This window comes from Carcharodon carcharias, chromosome 7 (assembly GCF_017639515.1).
Source record: "Carcharodon carcharias isolate sCarCar2 chromosome 7, sCarCar2.pri, whole genome shotgun sequence".
NCBI classification, from domain to species: domain Eukaryota; kingdom Metazoa; phylum Chordata; class Chondrichthyes; order Lamniformes; family Lamnidae; genus Carcharodon; species Carcharodon carcharias.
This window is the reverse complement of record NC_054473.1, coordinates 12,382,456-12,397,843: the sequence shown is the minus strand read 5'-3', so window position 1 is coordinate 12,397,843 and position 15,388 is coordinate 12,382,456.

Sequence of the window (15,388 nt, the reverse complement as noted above, 5' to 3'; positions counted from 1 at the left end):
GCACTTCAGGCAAATGAAATGTCGGTACAATCAAAATCAATGTAAATCGAAAGTGGCAAGACACATTGAGAGAGTAATTGGCAAAGCGCATGGGATCTTGTGCTTCATAAGTAAAGCACAAAGCAGGGAAGTTATGCTGAACTTTTTAAAAGTTCTGGTTATGTCACAACAAGAAAATTGCATCCAATTCTGGTCATCACACTTTAGGAAGGATGTGAGGGTCCTTGATGGGGATCAGAGGAGATTTACCAGAACGTATCCAGGGATGAGGGATTTTAGCTACAAGGTTAGATTGGAAAAAGCTGGGCTCGGTCTCCTTGGAGAAAAGGATGTTGAGGGGAGGTTTGACCAAGGGGTACAAGATTATGACAGGTTTAATAAGGTAAACAAAGAAAAGCTGTTCCCCATTAGCTGATGATACAGGGACTAAGGGACATAGATTTTAAGTTTTGGGCAAGAGATGTGAGGAAGACCTTTTTTATGTAGCAAGTGGTAATGACGTGGAATTCGCTGCCTATGGGAGTGGTAGAACCAAAGATGTTCAATGATTTCAAAAGGAAACTGGTTGGACACTTGCGAGAATAAACTTGCAGGGTCGCAGGGGTAGGACAGGGGACTGGGGCTGACTGGATTGCTCTACAGAGAGCCGGCATGGGCTGAGTGCCATTATGACTTGGTGGGCGGAATTTTATTCCTTCCCCCATGGTGGGTTTGTTGGCAGGTGGCATTTAATTGGACGGAAAAGGGGGGTGGGTGGAGAGACCCTGCCGCCTTCCTACCTCTACCCTGATTAAGTCCATGGTAGGAAGACCCCTAGGTGGCATCCCACCATGTTGCCAATTCAGGCCATTAAGTAGGCAGTTAATGCCCACCTAAGGGCCTCACCCTACCACCATTGGTATTTACCCAGCAGCAGCAGCCAGGGGACTCTCCATGCAAGGAAGCCCAAGAAGTGAACCCTGGCAAGGTTGTTTGCGATCTTCCAGGGAAATCCCTCGGTGCCTGATCGAGGTACCTGGCATTGGGAAGGGGTGGGGGGGGGGGGCTGCTGAGAGCCAACCCATGCCCTCGCTGCTGACTCCCCCGCCCCGCTTCCCCTCCACCCTGTGACCCACTCCCAGCCCCCTGCCATCACTTACCTGTGCCGGGGTCCACCATTGATTTTGGGCATCGTGCTGCCGAGCCATAAGGAACTGCTGGCCTCTGATTGGCTCAGGTAGCTCGCGGTGGGTGGGGCTTCTTGATCACAGCTCTCCAGCCGGTGGCTGAGACCCCTATCGCTTCCATCAAATACTGTTCAATGACTCAGAATCACCTAATTGTACCAGCGCAGAAGGAGGCCATTCGGCCCATCGTGTCTGCACTTGCTCTTCAAACGAGCAGTTCACCTAGTGCCATTCTCCCGCCTTCTCCCTGTAAACCTGCACATTCTTCCTTTTCAGATAACAGTCTAACTTCATTTCGAATGCCTCGATTGAACCTGCCTCCACCATTCTCTCAGGACTGCATTCCAGACCTTAACCACACGCAGTGTGAGAAAGACTTTTCTCATAACGCTTTTGCTTCCTTTGACAGTTATTTTAAATCTGTACGCTCTCGTTCTGATCCTTTCACGAGTGGGGACTGTTTCTCCCTATCTATTCTGTCCAGACCCCTCATGATTTTGAACACCTTTATCAGATCTCCTCTCAGCCTTCTCTTCTCCAAGGGAAACAGACCCAACTTCCCCAATCTATCTTCATGACTGAAGTTCTTCATCCACGGAACCATTCTCATGACTCTTTTCTGCACTCTCTCCAATACCTTGACATCCTTTCTAAAGTGTGGCACCCAGAACTGGTCACAATACTCCAGCTGAGGCTGAACTGGTATCCTATATAAGATCAACTTAACCTCCTTGCTTTCGTTATGTGCCCCTATTAATAAAGCTTATGAAACTGTATGCTTTACTAACCACTCTCTCAACCTGCCCTGCTGCCTTCAATGACATATGCACATATACCCCCAGGTTCCTCTACTCCTGCACCCGCTTTGGAGTTATACCCTTTATCTTATATTGTCTCATGTGTTCTTCCTACCAAAGTCTGTTGTGTGGCACTGTATCAAATGCCTTTTGGAAGTCTATGTACACCACATCAAAACCATAGAAAAGTTATGGCGCAGGAAGAAGTTATTCAGCCCATCACGTCTGTGCTGGCCAAAAGAAGAGAGAGAAAAAGAACCTCATTCTTAATCCCACTTTCCAGCACCTGGTCCATAGCCTTGCAGGTTACAGCACTGCAAGTGCAGATCCAGGTACCATTTAAATGAGTTGAGCTTTTCAGCCTCAGCCACCAACTCAGGCAGTGAATTCCAGATCCTCACCACCCTCTGGGTAAAAAAGTTTTTCCTCATGTCCCCTCTAATCCTTCTACCAATCGCTTTAAATCTGTGAGGGGTAATTGACCCATCGGCTAGGGGAAACAAGTCTTTCCTGTCTACACTATCTAGGCCCCTCATAATCATGTACACCTCAGTTAGGTCACCCCTCAGCCTCCTCTGTTCTAAGGGAAACAACCCTAGCCTATCCCCAGCATAGCTGCAGTTTTCCAGCCCTGGCAACATTCTTGTAAATCCCCTCTGTACTCTCTCCTGGGCAATTACATCCTTCCTGTGATGTGGTGATCAGAACTGTACACAAAGTTCCAGCTGTGGCCTAACCAGCATTTTATACCATTCCAGCATTACATCCCTGGCTTTGTATTCAATACCTTGTCCAATAAAGGAAAGCATTCCATATGCCTCCTTTAGCACCCTATCCACTTGTCCTGCCACCTTCAGGGACCTGTGGACATGCACTCCAAGGTCTCTCACTTCCTCAACCCCTCTCAATACCCTCCTGTTTATTGAGTATTCCCTTGCTTTGTTTGCCCTCCACAATTGCATTCCCTCACACTTTTCCAGATTGAGTTATTCGCATCAAGCCTCTCTGTCACCTCTTTTTTTTAAAACACATGAACGTACGAATTAAGGGCGGGAATAGGCCACTCGGCCCCTCGAGCCTGCTCCACCATTTGATAAGATCATGGCCGGTCTGATTGTGGCCTCAACTCCACATTCCGTCTACCCCCATTAACCTTTGATTCCCCTGTTAGTCAAGAATCTAGCGACCTCTGCTTTAAAAATATTCATTGATCCCGCCTGCATTGTTCTCCAGGGGAGAGGGTTCCAACGGCTCCCGACCCCTCTGAGAGAAAAAACTTTCTTCTCATCTCCACCTTAAATGGGAGACCCCTTATTTTTAAACTGTGTCCCCTAGTTCTAGCCTCTCCCACAAGGGGAAACATCCTTTCAGCTTCCACCCTGTTAAGCCCCCTCAGGATCTTATATGTTTCAATAAGACGACCTCTCAATCTTCTAAACACTAATGGATACAGGCCACCCTGAGTAACCTTTCCTCATAACACCAACCCCTCCCCCTCCCCCCCCCCCCACCCCCCCCCCACCCCTCCCCCCCACCACCCCCCCCCCCCCCCCCACCCTCCCAACTACCACCCCACCTCAGGTATTGGTCGACACTCCAGCAAGTTACTTAAACATGATTTTCCCATCATGGCTTTTCTTAATTATCCCACATTTATCCATGTGACGATGAATCTTGTTTTGAATTATTATTTCTAGACGTTTCTCCGCCACCGAAGGTAAAACTGACTGGCCTGTGGCTGCTGGGCTTATCTTTACACCCTTTTCTGAACAAGGGCGTAACGTTTGCGATTCTCCCATCCTCTGGCACCACCGCTGAGCCCAAGGGTGGAATCGTCCCAGATTTGCACACAGCGCGGTAGCAGGTGAGAAAAGGATGTTTTACCCACCGGCCGCGATGGTGGCTTTTCATGCCACAGGAAACACGCCGTTTTCGCTGGCAGGTGGCCTCCAATTTGCCTGCCACCATTCCCTCACCGGTTCCCCACGCTGTATTTAAACTGTAGCCGTGCGCATACTTCTCAATCCTTGCAGCCCAGGAGGGCATGTGTGAAGACATGGCCCCAAAAGCCAAGAAGATTGCAGCTCCCTGCGCACCTCCCCCCCACCCCGCCCCCACCCCCCCCACCGAGTCATTGACACATCCCCGGGAGCAGAGGTGGTCAGTGCCAATGCTACAGGCAAGAGGTTGGCCATCCAGTGCAGAAACGGATGAATGACCTCATCTGTGTCGCCAGGGTATGGCAACCATCTCATCACTCTAAACTCACACACTCATAAGCCCATCACACATTCACTGGCATCTCACTCACTGCCAGCTCAAGGGACATCGCCACTCACTCTTACACACACACACCCTCACATCTCCATCTGGCCTCATCTCCTCTGGAGGCTGCCTCCTCAGCCCTCACCATCTTAGGTCACTTGCTCAGATCAACATGTGCCCCCCACACACACCCTGGGACACCCCCCTTCCTCAGTACAGCCCTCGTCCTGCAGCCTCTTCCCTTACCTGAGGCCACTTCTCCCCCCTTCCCCAAGCCAGTCCTAGCCCTGCAGCCTTTGAAAAGCCACCTTTGCCTTAAGGCTGGTCTGGTAGGTAGAGACCTGCCCGTGACCAACCCCTAAAGGTGATGCGGTGCTGTCTGTGAAGCCTGGCGCTGATGACTGCGAGTGCTGCCTGAAGCAAGGTAGGCAAACGAACCTCGAAGTCCTGAGTAAAGTGCAGCTCGGCAGGTGCACGTCACTTGTGTACAGTTGTGGATGACGTGCCTGGATGATCCAGCGTGGGTGGATGATTCCGGCAATATAGGGCTTATAATGATATGCAGATGTACTAGAATGATGTTCTGAAGTCCGCTGGCAGGAGACATGGCCTGTCATTGACAGGCAGAACGGACAAGCGCAAATTGGTTTCACAACGTCATGGGACCGATTTTTGGCCTTCCCACCATATTGTCCACTCACACCTGCCTTGTCGCCCAGCACTAACGGGGACAGAAAATTCCGGCCTCAGGAACACTGAAAGATTATGGCCCAGTGCCTTGGCAATTTCCACTCTCAGCTTCCTCAGTATCCTTGGATGCATCTCATCTGGTCCTGGTGCCTTATCAACTTGACATACAGACAGCCTATCCAATACTTCCTCCTTATCAATTTTAAACCCTTCTGGTGTCTGAATGACCTCATCTTTCACCATGGCCTGGGTAGCATCTTCTTCTTTGGTAAAGGCAGATGCAAAGTATTAACTTAATACCTCGGAAAGGCCCTCTGCCTCCATGTGTAAATCCCCTTTTTAGCCCATAATCAGTCTTACGCCTCCTTTTACTGCCCTTTTACTATTTATATGTCTATAGAAGTCTTTGGGGTTCCATTTTATGTTAGCTGCCAGTCTCTTTTCATACTCTGTCTTTGCTTCTCGTATTTGCTTTTTCACTTCCCCTCTGAACCTTCTATATTCAGCCTGGTTCTCAATTGTATTTTCTACCTGATACCTGTCCTAAGCACACTTTTTCTTCTTTGTCTTAATTTCTATCTCTTTCATCATCCAGGGAGCTCTAGATTTGTTTGCCCTACTTTTCCCTTTCAAGGGAATATACCTTGACTGTGTCCGAACTATCTCTTCTTTGAAGAGATTGTTCAACTACCATTTTTCCTGCTAACATTTGACTCCAATTTATTCAGTCCAGATCTGTTCTTACCCCATTGAGGTTGTCTTTCCCCCAGTTAATTATACTTACTCTGGATGGCTCTTTGTCCTTTTCCATAGTCATCCTAATCCTTATGATACAAAGATCACTATTACCCAAAATGTCCTCCTACTCACACTTGATTCACTTGGCCCATCCTATTCCGAAGAAGCAGATCTAGCAGTGCCTCCTTTCTTGTTGGACTTGAAACGTACTGCTATAGAACATTTTCCTGAACACATCTAGGAACTCTTGCCCTTCTCTGCCCTTTGTACTACGGTTATCTCAGTCTATATTTGGATAATTAAAAACTCTATATTCAGATAATTAAAGACATTATGAAATGTTTCCCCCAATAGCTTCATGGTTAAACATACCACCAATCATGCCACACTGACTCCAAGTTTTAGGGTTGAATGGAATACTTGCCCTGTGCTGAACGAGTTAATGGCATTTGGCAGTAGGATAGTAGAAGCAAGGACAGTACATTCAATCTTTCTAAATTACTGGTTAAGCCACAGCTAGGATATTGTTATACAATTCTGGACACCAGACTTTAGAAAGGATGTCAAGGCCTTGGGAGAGTGCTGAGGAGATTTACCAGAATGGTGCCAATGATGAGGGACTTCAGTTAATGTGGAGAATCTGGAGAAGCTGGTGTTGTTCTCGTTAGAGTGGTGAAGGATAAGGCGATGGTGGAGGTGGGGTAGTGAGGCATGGGGGTGAGGGAAGAAGCGTCTGGTCCTGCTTCTCCTGCCATCATGATGTGTGCAGTAGGCTTGACTGACCAGCCTGTCTTTTCCCTATGTCAATACACCAACATGAAAAATCAAGCTTATAGCACTGACACCAAGGATGAAAAGATTACATAGGATATATGGCACAGAAACAGTTCATTTGGCCCAGCCAGTCCATACCAGTGTTTATGCTGCCTCTTTCCTCATTTAATTCTTATCAGTTTATCCCTCTATTCCCTCCTCTCTCATATATTTATCTTGCCTGCCCTTAGTTGCATTGATACTATTCGCTTCAACCACTCCCTGTGGTAGCGAGTTCCACATTCTCACCATTCTCTGGGTAAAGAAATTTCTTCTGAATTCCGTATTGGATTTCTTAGTGACTATCCTATATTGACGGCCACTAGCTTTGCTCTTCCCCACAAGTGGAAACATTCTCTCTTTGTCTACTGTACCATAACCTTTCATAATTTTCAAGATCTCTCTTAGGTCACGCCTCTGCTTTCTCCTATCAAAAGATAAAGGACCCAGCTTGTTCATCCTCTCCTGTTGGTATATCTCCGCGTTCCTGATATTATTCTTGTAAAACTTTTTTCCCATCTCCTCCAGTGCCCCGATATCCTTTTTATTATATGGTGAACACAATTGTACACAATATTCCAGGTGTGGTCTGATCAAGCTTCAATACAAGAGTAGGGGCTGAATTTTACGTTCGTTGCGCATGCGTGAACCCAAGCTGATCGGGCGTAAAATCACACGCGATGATGTCAGGTGAGCGTCCCTACGTCAACGCACACTCTCACAATCTCTTTGGTTGCCAGTGCCCTCATAGGGCATGGTGCTGGAAGAGAGAATTGGGATTGTCCTCCTTACAGCAGCTAAGGAGAAATTTGATATTGGTGATCAAAATTATGAAGGGTTTTGATAGAGAGGATCTATTTCCACTGGCAGAAAGGCACAGGTTCAAGATAATTTGCAGAAGAACCAGAGGGGGAGATGAGAAGGGAGATTATTTTATACAGTGAGCTGTTGTGATCTGGAATGTGCTGCCTGAATGGGTAGTGGAAGCAGATCAGTAGCAACTTTCGAAATGGAATCGGATGAATATTAAGAAGGGGAAAATTCATCATGTCTATGGGGAAAGAGCAGGGGAGTGTGGGACTCTTTTAACAGCTCTTTCAAAGAGGTAGCACGGGCACGATGGACTGAATGGCTGTCTTCCGTGTTGTATAATACAATGGCTCTAAGAATAGGAAAAAGTGATGAGGTATGGAGAAAGAACAATGGCATATTTACAACATGGTAGGAACAAGAGAGGAAAGTTCAAAAGAACAATATTGATAATAGCAACAACAGCATAGAGGGCAACAGCGAAGTCTGAAATGGAGAGATTAAGTGAGACAGGATAATTAATGCTTTCATTACACGAATGTCTGCTCAAGACTATATCTTGATAATTATATTTTTGCATTAAAACATGTTTCAATCTACCCCTTGTGAGTTTATCACCTGCAGGAATTGCTATATCGTCCCTTTGACCCTGTGAAAATGCCCAGATGTAATAAGGTTTTTGAAAGATATATTTTTTCACATGGAAACTGATGATCCCACAACCACCCCAGCCCCGCTTTAGCACAGGGATTTGAGTGATGCCGTGGGGAGCCCAGTATGAGATAGAGTTAATTATTAGTGTCAGGAAATTACAATAAGTCTCTGAACTGAGAGATGGAGAGGTTGATAGTTATGGGAGACATGACAAGCGAGTGGAGACCCAACAGGCAAACCAATGTGATTGCATGCTACGATTAATTGGGCACTGAAGACTTGAGGCTACGCTGATTTTTATTGCTAATCCATTCCATTGTTGAACTAAATGGCTGCTCCTTAGCAGGTGGAATTTGAAATGAATTATTTTGAGCCAATGTTTGCGATGTGCCCGGGTTAGATTCCAGGCAGCTCTAAAGGAAGCAATATCCCCTTTTGTTGGGTCTCAGTGCTCAGCCTGAGGGCCTTTGGAAGGCTAATTGAAACCGTTTTGCTGAAAAGAAAGACATGTTGCCAAAGCTTTTCGTCTTGCACTCATCAGGACAAACACAAGAATGTCAAATTTCAAACGATCAAGACAATTGATACCGCAGGAGGAAAAAATACTAATTGGTAAAATTTTAACAACAGCCTTTCACGCTGCTACTAGGCAGTGGCTACATGAGTGGCATTTTCCAGTAACAGAATGCTGCCATCAATCCAAAAAGATGTTCTGCCTACAAAACAATTGAGTAACCTCACATGTGAATTTCAGCGCTAGTGTGATGACCGGTACACAGGTTGTACATCCCAATGATTGGCAATGAAAAGTGGAGATGGGGGCATGGTGGTATTGTCACTGGACCTGGTAATCCAGAGACCCAGGAAAATGCTATAGGGTCCCAGGTTTGAATCCAGATGGTGCAATTTGAATTCAATAAAAGTCTGGAATTAAAATGATGACCGTAAAACCATTGTTGATTGTGGTAAAAATCCATCTGTTCACTAACACCCTTTAGGGGAGGAAACCTGCCATCTTCACCTGGTCTGGCCTACATGTGACTCCAGGTCCACAGTAATGTGGTTGACTCTGAAATGGCCTAGCAAGCTACTCTATCAAACTGCAGGAAACCGCTATGACCACCCGGCACCAGAAATGACAACGGCAAACCCAACCCCGTCAATCCTACACTGTCCTCATTGGATACACTCCATCGTGTTGTATGGCACTACCACCGTGCTAAATGTGGAAAGATTTTGAACAAAAGACTGGGCATACATGAGGTGTTGTGGGTCATCAGCAGCTGCAGAATTGTACTCATCCACAATCTGTAACCTCATGGCCTGGCATATCTCCCACTCGACCATTACCATCAAGCCAGGGGATCAACCCTGGTTCAATGAAGAGTGCAGGAGGGCATGTCAGGAGCAGCACCAGGCATACCTAAAAATGAGGTGTCAACCTGGTGAAGGTAGAACACAGGACTACTTTTGTGCCAAACAGTATAAGCAGCAAATGATAAACAGAGCTAAGAGATTCTACAATCAATGATCAGGTCTAAACTCTGCAGTCCTGCCACAGTCGTGAATGGTGGTGGACAATTAAACAACTCACTGGAGGAGAATGCTACACAAATATCCCCATCATCAGTGATAGAGGAGCCCAGCACATCCGTGCAAAAGCTAAGGCTGAAGCAGTTGTTACAATCTTCAGCCAGAAGTGCTGAGTGGATGATCCATCTCGGCCTCCTACAGAGGTCCCCAGCATCGCAGATGCCAGTCTTCAGCCAACTCAGCTCACTCCACGTGATATCAAGAAACTGCTGATGACACTGGATACTACAAAGGCTTTGGGCCCTGACAATACCCCACCAATCGTACTGAAGACTTGTACTCCAGAACTTGCCGCACCCTTAGCCAAGCTGTTCCAGTACAGCTACAACGCTGGCATCTATCCGGCTTTGTGGAAAATTGCCTAGGTATGTCCTGTACACAAAAAGCAGGACAAATCCAACCCGGCCAATTGCCGCCCAATTATGGAAGCACCCCTTCCATAATCATCAGCAAAGTGATGAAAGGGGTCATCGGCAGTGCTATCAAGCAGCACTTGCTTAGCATAGCCTACTCACTGATGCTCAGTTTGGGTTCCACCAGGGTCATCCAGTTTCTAACCTCATTACTGCCTTGGTTCAAACATGGACAAAAGAGCTGAACTCCGGAGGTGAGGTGAGAGTGACTGCCCTTGACATCAAGGCAGCATTCGACCAACTGTGGCATCAAAGAGCCCTAGCAAAATTAGAGTCAATGGGAATCAGGGGGAAAACTCTCTATTGGTTAGAGTTATACCTAGCACAAAGGAAGATGGTTGTGGTTGTTGGAGGTCAATCATCTCAGTTCCAGGACACCACTGCAGGTGTTCCTCAGGGTAGTGTCCTTGGCCCAACCATTTTCAGCTGCTTCATCAATGACCTTCCTTCCATCATAAGGTCAGAAGTGGGGATGTTCGCTGATGATTGCATGATGTTCAGCACAATTCGTGACTCCTCAGATCTGAAGCAGTCCATGTCCAAATGCAGCAAGGCCTGGATGATATCTAGGCTTGGGCTGACAAGTGGCAAGTAACATTCAGGCTACACAAGTGCCAGGCAATGACCATCTCCAACAAGAGAGAATCTAACTATCACCCTTTGACATTCAATGACATTACCATTGCAGAATCCCCCACTATCAACATTCTGTGGGTTCACATTGACCAGAAACTGAACTGGACTAGCCACATAAATACTGTGGCTAAAGGGCAGGTCAGAGGTGAGGAATCCTGCAGTGAGTAACTCACCTCCCAACTTGCCAAAGCCTGTCCACCATCTACAAAGCACAATTCAGGAATTTGATAGAATATTCTCCACTTGTCTGGATGAGTGCAGCTCCAACAACACTCAAGAAGCTTGACACCATCCAGGATTAAGCAGCCCACTTGATTGGCACCCCATCCACAAACATTCATCTCCTCCAACATTGATGACTGGTGACAGCAGTGTGTACCATCTACAAGACACAGTACAGAATCTCACCAAGGCTCCTTAGACAGCACATTTGAAACCCATGACCACTGCCATCTAGAAAGACAAGGGCAGTAGACACATGGGAACACCATCACCTGCAAGTCCCCCTCCAAGAGGGGTGGAAACTTGGAAATTTATCGCCGTTCCTTCACTGTTGCTAGGTCAAAATCCTGGAACTCCCTCCCTAACAGCACTCTGGGTGTACCTACAGCATGAAGGAATGAAGAAAAAGAGAAAAAAAAATTCTCTGAACATAGCTCCGGGACAATGGCTAGGTTCTCTCTTGCTGGAGATGGTCATTGCCTGACACTTGTGTGGCATGAATGTTACTTGCCACTTGTCAGCCCAAGCCTGGATATTGTCCAAGTCTTGCTGCATTTGGATATGGTCTCCTCAGTATCTGAGGAATCGCGAATGGTGCGGAACATTGTGTAATCATCAGCGAACATCCCCACTTCTTATGATGGAAGGAAGGTTTTGATGAAGCAGCTGAAGATGGTTGGGCCAAGGACATTATCCTGAGGAACCTCTGCAGTGATGTCCTGGAGCTGAGATCACTGACCTCCAACAATCACTCTGAAGAAGAGTCATATGGACTCGAAACATTAACTCTGTTTTTCTCTCTACAGATGCTGCTTGACTTGCTGAGTTTTTCCAGCATTTTTTGTTTTTGTTTCATTACATTACATCCTGCCTCTCACTGCACCTCCTCCGACGCTCCCACCATTAGTCTACCCAACATGCCCATCCTCCTTACGCACCTGTTTCCTACAGTGATTGGCAGGCAAAGACACTTCAATTGGGTGACTCTTGATTGTCAAACAGGCATTTTCTTATCCTCAAGTCCTACACTTTTATCACTAATTTGCAATTAAATGATAAAATACCCCATTTTTTTAATACCCGCTATGATTTTTATCCCTGCTTGGCCACAACAATGTCCTGGAGTTCAATCTTAGGTTCCTGAAGACTCTAGGTTAATCGTGGGGGATTGGCAACCCTAATGGACAGCAATCCTAGTCAAAGCTGATCCTGTTGTTTCCAATGGCTAATGCATGGACACATTCCAAAATGGATCACTGAGTAGCAATAACACCTGCCAGCTAACATTCAGTGGGTAACACTCAGGCCTCTGAGGTAGAAAGTTGTGGGTTCAAACCCCACGCCAAAGATTTTTGAGAACAAAGATCTATTGTTGACACTCCAGTGCCACACTGAGAGAGTGTTCCAATTCTAAGCACACAGGAACAAGAGTAGGCCATTCGTCCCCTCAAGCCTATTCTGCCATTCAATTAGATCATGGTTGGTCTGGATCTTAACTCCACTTATCCATCTTGAATTCCTATCCCTTAATACCCTTATCTAACAAAAATCTATCAAACTAAGCTTTGAATTTTTCAGTTGATTCCCAGCCTTAATAGCTTTTTTGGGGGAGAGAGTTCCAGCCTTCCACTACCCTTTCTATGAAGAAGTGCTTCCTGACATGATTCCTGAATGCCCTGGCTTTAACTTTAAGATTACGTCCTCTTGTTCTGCACACCCCCTCCAGAGGAAATGGTTTCCCTCTGTCTGCCCTTTCAAACCCTTCAATCATTTTCAACCCTTTGATTAGAGCATCCTTCAGCATTCTATACTTCAAGGAACACAAGCATAGCCCATGCAGTCAATTCTCGCAATTTAACTTGGTATCCTTCCATTGCAAGCTGTTTGGAAATTTATTCTTTCATGGGATGTGGGTGCTACTTGCAAGACCAGCATTTGTTTTCCATCCCTAACTGCCCTTGAATTGAATGGCTTGCTAGGCCATTTCACAGGGCAGTTAAGAATCAACCACATTGCTGTTGTCTGGAATCACATGTAGGCCAGACCAATTAAGGATGGCAGATTTTTTTCCCTGAAGGACACTAGTTAACCAGATTGGTTTTTACAACAATCGATGATGGTTTCATGGTCATCAGTACTGAGACTCACTTTGTATGCCAGATTTCTTAATTGAATTTAAGTTCCTGAACCTGTGCTCCCAGTACATTAGCCAAGGCATCTGGATTACTAGTATAGTGACATTACCACCACACCACTGTTTCTCCATCTTGCTCAGTCCAAATTTATATGTAGCTAAGTCTTTAATTAATTGCTGCTCTACATAATGGGGCTGCTTTTAGATGAAAGCTAGTTGCAGTTCGTTTCCCTTTAACCTGTGTGGCCCTCATTGGGCATGCTGTCCCCTGAGTCTTGCCATAGCTGTGTAAGTGGAGCACACTTGCGTTCACTAGGGCCTGCTCCGCCTCTTCAGCCCAGATTCCAATGCAGCCAGTGAAAGGGTTCTGTCGAAATGGTCCCATACAATTCTTCTTCATGGAATCATATATAACAGAAGGTGGCCATTCGGTCCATTGTTCTTCAGCTAGCTCTTTGAAATTAGTCCCACTCACTTGCTCTTTCCCCACTCCCACCCTCTCTTCCTATTGGGAGGACTGGGTCCTCCATTTTCCCACAGTGACATGTTTGAAATTGGGAGCTCAATGCCTGTGGGGACCAATTATCCCAAAGCACAGCTTATCTGAGGGGGGAGGGGTGGCCTTCTAGTAATATATTGGTTCAGATTGTGGCCTGAAATAGTTAGTAACTTCTGCAAAAATAATTTAGTAACAGTAAATGCGTCCTGTGTCAGAGGAAGGCCTCCAGTGTTGGGAATCAACTAATTCAACACTATGCGGCTTGGGTTTCATATCTGAAGGAACAATTTGCATTTACATTGCACCTTTCACAATTTTGGGGCATCTCAAAGCATGTTACAGCCAATGTGGTACTACTGAAGTGCAGTCACTGTTGTAGTGTAGCAAACACAACCGCCAATGTACGCACAGTAAGATCCCACAAATAGCAATGTGATAATGACTGGATCTCCTGTTTTAGTGATGTTGATTGAGGGATGAATCTTGGTTAAGGCACCAGAAGAACTGTCTGCTCTTCTTCAGGTAGCGCAATGTGGTCCTCGTGACCATCAGAACAGACAGACTTGTGTTTGATAAATGGCAGCTTGCACAACACAGTACTCACTTAGAACTGCAGCAGGCTGGGGGCTTGAACTCAAAATATTTGTTACTGCTGAGATTTGGGCAGCCTGGCAAGAGCAGCATTTATTACCCATCCCTGGTTGTCCTTGAGGAAGTAGTGGTGAGCCACATTCTTGAACCACTGTAGTTAAGGGGGAAAGGTGACCTGGTGGTAACATTACTGAAACAAGTAATCCAATAATGGATAAATGTGGTGGAGACACGTGTTCAAATCCCACCTCACCAGTTGGGGCAATTTAGATTCAATAAATGTGGAATAAAATGCTAGTCTTATTAATAATGATTATGAACCTACCTGATTGCTGTAAACACCCACCTGGTTCACTAATGTCCTTCAGGGAAGGAAAACTGCCATCCTTACCCAGCCTGGCCTATATGCGATTCCAGATCCACGGCAAGGTGGCTGACTCTTAACTGCTCTCTTCATTTGCAGCTGATTCATAATCACCTACTGATGGGCGATAAATGCTGGCTTTGCTGGGGATGTTAACATCCCAAGAACGAAGGAAAGAAAATGTGGTGTAGGTACACCCACAGTGCCGTAATGGAGGGAATTCCAGGATTCTGACCCAGCAACCATGAAGGAACACTGATATATTTCCAAATCAGGTCGATGTGTGACTTGGAAGGGAACTCGGCACTTCAGTGTGTTTTTTGCTTTTGACCATCCAGGTGATGGAGGTCATGGCTTGGGAGGTGTTGTCAAAGAAACCATGATGAGCTGCTGCAGAGGCTTCTGACTAAGCATTGAGAGTAGTATTTACTGTGCCAAGCTGCAAAGGAAGTAGTCTAACTTTAGATAAATGTGACAATTTGGAGTTGAATAATATGGAAATCACATTATTTAATTAAGGGGTCAACTGTGGCTCTGTTTTAACATTCGCCTCTGAGTCAATGTGGCTTCATCCATTGACTGTGGGTCAGCATGTGAATTCCTCTCCAGGGCTTGTGCCCAAAAACTAACTGACACTCCAGTACAGCGCTGACGGAGTACTACACTGCTGGAGACGCTGTCCTTCAGATGAGATGTTAAACTGGGGCCCTATTCATTCTTGCAGATGCGTAAAAGATCCTGAGGCATTGAACAGGGTGACCTAGCCAACATTTATCTCCCAACTGACATTCGGTTGAAAGGTCATGAGGACTCGAAACGTCAACTCTTTTCTTCTCCGCCGATGCTGCCAGACCTGCTGAGTTTTTCCAGGTAATTCTGTTTTTGTTTTGGATTTCCAGCATCCGCAGTTTTTTGTTTTTATCACTAAAAGAGCTGATGCAGTCATTAGCACATTGCTGTTTTGGGAGCTTGTTATGTGCAATTTGGCTGCCACATTTCCCAC